At 38.4% G+C, this 9890-nt stretch overlaps 1 long non-coding RNA gene across 1 annotated transcript; it reads left to right on the top strand.

Annotated features, from left to right (window-relative positions):
- On the top strand, positions 1 to 1041 carry LOC138122248 (uncharacterized). Its single transcript, XR_011156400.1, has 2 exons — positions 1 to 456; positions 516 to 1041. It is a non-coding gene; the product is annotated as an uncharacterized lncRNA (long non-coding RNA).
- Positions 1042 to 9890: the final 8849 nt, after the last annotated feature.

Genomic DNA, 9890 nt, shown 5'->3' with positions numbered 1-9890 from the left:
CCATCAACAGAATTAAGACTTTCAAAACCCGTATAAAACATGGGAGACACTGACGACACTAGCGCTGCTCTAGCGTTAGGCCAAACTAAATTACGGAATTTACTCGTTAATCCGATCGGGAATTTCCGTTTAAAGAAAGGTTGATTTGAATATTAATTAATAATGTCATCAGTAATTTTAAATTTTCTAATTTCTGTCAAGGTTTAGTCAATAAATTTTATAAATTGTTCTAACTCCAAACCAGTATTTTGAGATAATTTTTTGTTATCTTTTTATTTGGTAAGTTATTTTTTTCTTTTTGAAAAAGTACGAAATATGTTTTTTCAGATCCCAATTTTTATTTTATTTATTTGGATATGGGAAAAATTAAACATAAATGCTTTGTAAACAACAGGATCGGCGATTTTAAATTTCCAAAATTAGAAGAACAAAGGAAACGAGGGATAGAAGCTTTAGGTAAATGTTGCACCACCCTTCAAAACAGATAATGCCTTTATTTGCGAGAAACATTTTAGCAACAATTTCTTTACTCAAAAAACAAAACTCCATAAATACGCCCTGCCGTCGATTTTTCTTCGTGAAGATAAACAAACTTCAATAAACAATGTTAGACCAGCTGAACAAATTGAAAATTCTACGATTACTGAAAATCCCACTGTAGAGAATCTAATCCTTCCTGTTATGCCCAAGGCCCAAAATAGACCCGCAACAAAATCTTCTAGTGTGTTGTAACTACTTGAATGCAGGAAAGTTAGTAGTCTTTATCAAAAGGTGGAAACATTTATTATATGGACCGATATCAGCGAAAAACAATTTCAAAATTAAAAAATCTTTTGCACGATTCTAAAATTATCTCCAGAATTTTAAAAAATTAACGCAAAATCAAATTATTGAACTAGATCTACCCTTCAATTCAGTTTCACTCGCCTTTTAAACTAGCCCACTCATGCCCAAAAAATCCCAATTTACACACAAACTCGTTTAATGAACTACTAATTTGTTGTATATGTTAGAATTTGTATTAAAATGTTCAATACTTAATTAGTCGTTTTTTTTTTTTTAAATAAGTATCAATTTAAATTAAATTGAAAAAAAAATAGGCACCTAGGTATACAGAAACTAGTTAGATATGCAACTTGTTATACATTAGTTTGGCCTAACGCTCGGGCAGCGCCACTTGAGCGCGTCCCCGAAAATGTAATCCCACTTGACAGTCTTACTATAGTTTAATTGTCTGTGGATATGAAACAAAATTTTAATTTACAATAAATTGAACAAAAAGTTAAATGTTTCAATTAAATCTTATAATAGCTGTTCGAAATTTCTCCCACCAACTTCAATGCACAATGCTGCTCTTCGAACAATGTTCTCTTGAACCCTTTGAAGCATAGGAACATTTATGGTATTAACTGCTGCGTTGATTCTTTCTGTTAATTCCTCTAAGTTAGCAATCGGCGTAGCATATACAGAATTTTGGAGGTGACCCCAGAGGAAGAAATCACAAGGATTAAGGTCAGGTGACCGGGGGGGGGGGGGGGGCAAGCAATCGCGCCACCTCTACCAATCCATCTATTTGGATAAGTCTCGTCACACCAATCCCGTACTATCCTACCAAAATGTGGAGGGGCACCATCCATTTGTAGCCACATTTGCCTCAAAATTGCAAGGGGCAAATCTTCAAGCAAAACTTGAAAGTCATTTTGTAAAAATTGTAGAAAATTTTCTGCATTCACTCTGGCAGGTAGCGTAAAAGGTCCTACGAGGTTATTATCAATGACCCCAGCCCACAAATTAATTCCGAAGCGGTGCTGATTGGCACGAGGATGCACAGCGAAAGAATTTTCAGTTGCCCAGATATGATTATTATGTTGATTAAAAATGCCGTCTTGAGAAAAATATGATTCATCTGTCCATAAAATGTTTTGAATAAACTTAGGATCGATTCTGTGACGTCCAAATAGCCATTCACAAAATTCTACTCTGAGGGGATAATCACCTGGACGAAGAGCTTGCACTTTAACATAGTGATAAGGATGATAATGTTCGTCAGCCAGGATACCTTGTACCGTGCGATAGTCTACGTGAAACTCTCGCGCCAATCCTCGTATACTTCGTCCTGGCGCATTTTCAATTGCTTCCAAAATAGCTTCCTCCAAAGCTGGTGTTCGAACTTCACGAGGCCTTCCACGATTTACATAAAGAGGCATTATTTGGCCGTTTTCTCTTAATCGCTGCATCAATCTTCTTATTACCTTAGCATCTGGATGACGTCGTTGAGGGTACAGTCTTGCATAGTCTCTTGCTGCTTCAGATGCGTTATCATTTGGTGCACCCAAGCAGAGTAACATGTCTACATATTCGTTAAAATTGTATGCCATTTTTTCAGACTTTTTGGAAAATTGGCAGGTTAAATTTGACAAAACCATTAATATTAAAAATTGAATTATTGTTGCTATCGTTTTCAAAAATTACATGTTTCTGTATCTTAGGAGCTTTGCAATGTTGTAACATTGACGAATTTTCTTTGGACCCAAGAAATGGTACTCTAACATCTTTAATAACGTTGGTTCCGATAGACTTTTTGCATTTTTTACTTAAGAACATTATCAACTCGACCAAAATCTAGATTTCAACAATAAAATTATTAGTAAACGCTTAATCATATAGATTTCTATTGTCTAAAAAGGAAATCTTATATCTTGGCGAAGAGTGGACAAATTTAATTTTGGATTTCGAATTCGTGTTTAGTTAAAAATACTTTATAACGTGCAGGTTAGCACGGGCACTTTTTTTTCATCACCCTGTATAAATCTCCATCCTTTTGATTTCACCTCCAAAAGTCATTTACGCAGAATTATTTTGTGTCAAGGATACTCCACATTTTTTTCCCAAACTTATTTCAGAATCACACTGTAAGTATATATTATATTTAATAATTCTATCCCTCTCCGCCACCCGGCGGCACGGCAATTTTGCCGGAGTACATACACTAGTACGGATATTATAATCAAGTAATAGTGGAGTGCTTATCAACATAATTACCGGCGTCTCGCCTCCGCATTTTGACTTTGTTGTGTATTATGTTCTGTGTCAATGTTAAGGAATTTCCTCACGATATGACATGAGTACAATAATATACCTTTTTGAATTTCAACTACCAATGTGTTCTCTAAATCTAGAATTTTTAATAATATTAATTAATTATTATATTTAATGACAAAAAAATTTTTGTAAGCCATACTTTATTTTGGGTGGTAAATTTCAAAACTCGAAATTATTTTGTCATTTTCTACTACACAGACGTTTACCTCAGGTGATAACCTGAGATAGATATGTACGACTGCTCTAATTTTGTTCATTCATGTCGGATTTTTGGAATATCTAAGCTTTAAACAGTTTAAATTGATTGTCAGAATAACAATATGCATGTCAAAATGACAAGAATCGAAAGTAGGATTACGGTTCCTATACTAAGGACAACGTAGCATTTTATCTGCCCCGCCCATTACATTTTCTTAGTTACCAATCAAATAGGTTGTTAAGACGATCTCGTTTACACAGAAAAAAAATTCTGACATTCGAATTGTCTTAATGACATTTTATTTTTTAAAACCTAAAACAATAATTGTGGACTTGACAGCAGCCGAAAGCCGAAAGGCTGTCTGACTAAGAGTGTGCAGGTCATAGACCTATTTACTCTAATCGGAAACAATGGTGAGTTGCATAGTTGGCAAAACACTGGTTGTGACCGATGTCAATTTGGTCAACCCACGTTAACTGTAGAAATCGGCACGGCTTTGCGAGATTTACCTACAGGGGACCGTGGGCATGGGTGTTCGACGATTGTACAAGGTCTAGCGTGACTGATTACAACCGTCAATAGGAGTTTTGCCTGTTGACAGTGGCCGGCGTGGCTGATTCAACAAGGCAGTCAGGGGAACTAGGTTCGATAACATACACACTAAGCCTATCTAAAACTTAAATCTAGCTTATTGTTAATATATTTACCACACCTTGCCTCTCGCAGCCAGCATGGGGGTGTATCCTGAAACATAGAGTGTGTGCGTGGCACACTGATTAGTGTTTTTTGGCTACCTCTTTGGGTAGGCAATTTTTTACTAGTGTTTTGCAGTAAATTATCGGAGTGAGTTCAAAATCGTTATCAGCTTCGGGATGAAGTTGACAAAGTGCTGGACCGCTTCCAGTCCATTTTTTGCGGTACCTAAAGCGGTGACCGTTTCGTTGAGGGCGGCACTCAGGCCGTCGAATTTTCCAGTTGATGCGGAAGTCGCGGATGACGCGGGATTTGCGGACGTCGCGGCTTGTGCGAACGATTTGCTGGCTTTGGTTGCCGTTGAACTGGGCGCGATTTTCGTTGTCGCGGTTTTGTCTCCGGTTCGCACCGAATCTACCTTATGTGTTGTTTCCGAGTTCGGTTTCGATTTTTGTGGGCGGGGCCTCGGTGTCGCCGTTTTCGGACGTGGAAATTTGCAGCAGCCGCGGTAGCTAGCTGTGTGATCTCCTCCGCAATTGGCGCAATTTGCTGGGGTTTCTTTCGTCTTTTCACACGATTTGGACGGGTGGTCTTTGCCACATTTTACGCAACGCGGCGCGGCGCGGCAGTTTCTCTGCGAGTGATGGAACCACTGACAGTTGTGGCACTGGCTCACCCAGCCGCTTCTTCGTGGTTTCTCAACGTTCACCGTGAGATAACACACGGTTTGGAGATCGAAGATTTTCTTCTCCGAGGGGGGAAGCTCCACAAGGACAAGTGGCAGCTCTTTCTTTGAAATGAGACGACGCATTCGGTGTACGGCGATCGGGTGAAAGCCCTGGGCTTGGAGATCTTCGGTGATCTCCTCGACAGAGATTTCTCTGGGTACCGGTTTCAGTACCACACGGATTGATTTCTCGCTCTCTAAAGTGAACGTGTGGAACGGCACACGGTGCTTCTCTAGTAGACGGGTCGCGGCGCGGAAATGGTCAACTCCCGACAAGGTGACTCGGATTCCTTCGGCGCATTGTTTCGCTTTCGTGAACTGGATTCGCGAATTGGACAGGAGTTTCGACACTTCTGTCCATCTTCCCGAGTCGCGGATGATCACCGGCGGAGTTCGGGGCCTCTTTACCGGTTCGGGGGCCCCAGCTTGGGGCTGGCGTTGGGGGGGTTTCAGCATTTCTGATGATTCTCTCCAGGATGGTCCTGCAGGGGAATCACCACTTACCTGCTCGTCGTCGTCGGAGTTCGGGATCGGGCTGGACCGGTCCTTTCGCTTCCGTTTGATCGGGACTCTTGCGAATCCCTCCTCGTCGGGTGGGGTTTCGAGCGCTGGGGGCTCAGGGGAGGGTACTTGCTCCTCGGTCTGGGCCTCCATTGCGGTGTCTTCTTCTTCTTCCACGTTCTGGGAAGGGTGTGCGATTTTCGAAATCATCTCTGCTTGGGCTTGAGAGACGGCGATCCCTCCTTTTTCAAGCGTGATCTCAATCGCTTGCGCGAGGACGCGAAGTTCCTCCGCTGCGATTCCTTTGAGGTCTGTGACCCACTGCTCCGTGGATTTCTTGGCTTTCTTCTTTTTTCCCATCGCTAGCTGTGTGGGAAGTTTTCACTGACAGCACCGATAAACGGCGTATTTCCGATTGACAACACCGAACAGAAAACGGTCACCACCAATTGCACATCTAAGCTGTGCTCAGCGCGGACGGACGACTAAACGCTCACAGGCTCAATCGACTGCACCACACAAACAACACAGAAACATACATCCGTCTCTCACCAATGCAAGATTCGGACTGTCTTGACAGCAGAATTCTAACCTTAACTTTTACACGCGGCAAATGTGATGAAAAATTATACAGATTGAATCTGGCTTTGATTCTCATTGGTCAATTTATGTGGGCGGAGCAGATAAAAAGTTATAACGGCAATACTATAATAGTATATTAAGTATAAAGAACGGTAATGACAATGTACCGATCGACGACAATTGTTTGGAGGAGGAGCGCAGCGACGACTCCAAATATTGTCTGAGATCGGTACATGTCATTAACGTTCGTGATGCTTATGAGATTTTTTGCGCGATTGAATATATAAATGTTTAAAAAATTCAAAACATTCTTAACTAGAATGCAATGCGATATGATGCCCTTCACATCGTGTTACCATAATGTCGATTTTTGTATACCGTTTCTAAGGCAATCTGCAAACAGTTACTGCCCTTGCAGTTTTTGTGTCCATATATCATATATCGCCAGTCGTGTTGAAAAAGAAGCAGTAAAATGAGTGATCTTAGTGATTCCGAAAACTTTAGAAGAAACTTGGAATGTGGGGTGCGTTCAGCCCTGATTTCTGAGAAATCCAGAGAACCCTAGGACTAGGAGTCACTCTTCACTCGTTTTCTGGAAGTTCAGCTACAGTGAAGATTAAGTCGAAAACAAGATTCAATTTACAAGAAAAATTTCTCTTGGCGTCCCAACTAAAGAATGTTTGAAACCGACGACCTCAATGTGTAACCAAGAAGACAAGGAAAATACGGGGTATGACAATTTTGACAGTGCTAATGTCGCGGCAACTCCGTGTGTTATTTCATTCCAGCGGCAAGGAAAGTCGACTACAAGAGCCTTGTGAGTTTCCAGAAAGTGCTAACAACTTGTCTTCAACAAAATTCTACATAAATGAAGAATTTTCGAAACCAACGACCTCAATGTGTAATCAAGAAGACAAGGAAAATGCGGGGTATGAAAATTTTGCCAATGCCAATGTCGCGGCAAATTTGCTAATGCCATTTCATTACAGCGGCAAGGAAAGCCGACTACAAGACCTTTATGAATTTGCAGAAAGTGGCCCCACATCTTGTCTTCAACTTCTGTCTACATAAAAATAATAATAATCGATTAATTTTGAAGAAATAAACTTTACTTACCGTTCTAGAACACCAAAAATTACTTACCGTCCAGTTTATCGTTAGCAATGAGTAAACAGATCTTACCGTCTTTGGAAACAGACGTGGTAAACAAGCAAATAGACTACAATCGCGCAAAAAGGTTTATTTATACTTTACATGAATGTCAAGATAGTGACTTCCAAAATTTTTTGGCCGCCATAGTACGTCTATAAAAAATGTAATAATAAAAAGTAGGTACGGTCTACGGTCATGTTCAAATAAATCTGGGACAACTGTTGTAGAATCGTATTAAACCACGACAGTGGCGCATCATGTAATGGGAAATTTTGACCGTAGAATAAAACGTTTGAACAGTTTGTGATATAATCAATAATAATGAATGTCAGATTTGAGGGCGAAGTCTAGCATTATTATTTTATAATACTTCTAATATAATACCTAATTTCTGCATGCAGAATTGTGGATAAAAGTATTAAACGTAAAATCAACTTTTTATTAAATTTTATAACTTCTGATTTTTTCTAACACAGAACACACTCTGATTCGTGTTTTATAAATGTGATAACGTTGGCGATAATTTCGGGAGCTCGACTGTGTAAAATTTTCCCATGCTGGCCAAATGTTGGATGCGAAGCCATTCCAATCAACTGCTAAAAAAACCTATAAAATCCCAGTGGTGTTAGTTAAGTTTTCATTTCATTTCATTTACAAATCAATTGTTATTGAAAGTGAGGTTATACCGGGTGTATTATGAAAAACCTTTGGTGCTATAACTTCTTTATTTTTTATCCAATTTTAACAAATGATACGTCAAACAAAATCGTTTTAGAAACACTATAGCCCGACATGCTATAATTTTTTTTAACATTATATTTTTTGACAGACCGCAGCTAACGTTGTTTTTTTAAGTTGCACTATAGGTATTTTTTTTAACTTTATTCTGATAGATGTTTATCTTCTGAATACACAAACATTAAAATAAAAAATCAAAAATTTGTTTTTATTAAAAAAATAGAATTTCCAAAAATCAAGTAACCATAACTTTACTATAGCATAGCAAATGTTTGAAATTACCTCCATTCTCTCTAAGGCACATTCGACACCTTCCACTGACGCCCATTGCGGCGTTTAATAAAAATTCTGGTGGTATTTGTTCACATACTGCTACGATTCTTTTTATTAAATCATCTCTGTTATCGGCCGGAGTCAAAAATAGACATTGTCTTGAATGTCCATAGCTGTCTTACTATAGTCACTTTGAAAAATTAGAATGCACTTTTATTACTGTTTAATGTGACTGCTTGATTTAAAAAAAAATACATCATTTTTTAATTTCTTCTTTTTGTTTCTATGCAAAAAAAGTTAATTGTGCCATTTGAAAAAAAAAGTTGATTATCATTTGTCAAAAACAAAACTCAAGAACAAATATTGGATCAATTCAAATTGAAGCCCATTTAAAACGATTTTGTTTTACATATCATTTATTAAAATCGATTAAAAAATAAGGAAGTTATAGCACCAAAAGTTTTTCATAATACACCCGGTATAATAAATTTTCCTATTATTTTTTTGAACTTACGAAAACATTGTAAAGTTATCTTCAGTTGTCTCGAGAAGACAGATTTGAAGTCTTGGGTGAATTTGGTAAGCGTATAAAGCAAAATCACAAATAAAGTTGCACTACATGAACATGTAAACAGCTCTCTGACACATCTCCCCTATTTTCCGGCGAATGGACTCGACCACACAAATTGGTTTTGCGCGCAGATCACGTGAACGTCCCTTTACACTTTATTACAAGTCAATTTCACTTGTTCATACAGAGTGATCACAAAAAAACGCCCCAGCTTATATCTTTCTTATTTGAAATGCAATTTCAACGAGCGGTAGGTACTCGTACATCAAATTAAATAAAGGGTTCTAAAAGTACTATGTACAAAATAATGTAATTTTGAACATTATTGTTAGAAACAGGTACTGTATCAGGTAGTCCTGCCTACTTTCTTTGTGAGAGGGGTGAAATCACCCACCCTTATTTAAGTCGGGATATAGCGGTAAAAACCAGAGTCTACCACTATCCTTGGTACTTAACACTTGTACATCAACATTTTGTCATACAATAAAGTTTTTAAGTAGTTATACAAAAACGGCTATATCATTTGAACGGCTAATATCACCACCCAACAGTGATTAATCGTTCATAATTTTGGTCCTTCGAGCCGGATGATTAAATCCATATCACACGACGGTCGTCTAGTGTAATAACAAGTGTAATACAACAACAATTCAAGAAGCAGTTTCGACACCCAGAGGGCAGCAACGATTTCGTCACCTTCAGCAAGGGCAAAAGGGCAGCACGAATAGTCACCGAATTGGGTAGCAGCGAAGCGGTCATCACTCAAGACATCAACAAAGGTTAGTGGCTCTCCATCCTTTCAATTTCCCTTCCAAACTACATTACTACGTACGACCTTTTCTATTGTTCTTAATTTCGCAAATTTTCATCTCGACCACGTAAATCAAATCAATCATTATGCCCGAGACATCCTTATTAGATGAATCAATTGCCAAATTAGAGGCTTTAAAAAAGAAAAGAACCTCATTAAAAACAAAAATTACGCGAATTCAAAACTTTGTTGCTAACTTTCAATCAAATGATAACGATGTAAATCCACTAAAATTTAGAAAAACATTCATCGAACAGACATTCAAAGATTATGAAGAGGTACAAACTGAAATTGAATTACTTGATTCTTCAACGACAGCTGTTGAAACGCAGACTCAGGACCGCGTCGAAATTGAGTCAAAATATTTCGATGTATTATCATCAATTCAAACAAAAATTGAACAAATGACGCCTCCACCGCACACTGCGGCCACAACGAACGGTAACGGTAGTTGTTCCAGCGCTAATTCACATTGTTCTAATCGTGATCAATCAATCAAATTGAATCTGCCAACTCTAAATTTAAAATCTTTCACTGGTTG

This window comes from Tenebrio molitor, chromosome 1 (assembly GCF_963966145.1).
Source record: "Tenebrio molitor chromosome 1, icTenMoli1.1, whole genome shotgun sequence".
NCBI classification, from domain to species: Eukaryota; Metazoa; Arthropoda; class Insecta; order Coleoptera; family Tenebrionidae; genus Tenebrio; species Tenebrio molitor.
This window is presented reverse-complemented; position numbering and strand designations above follow the sequence as displayed.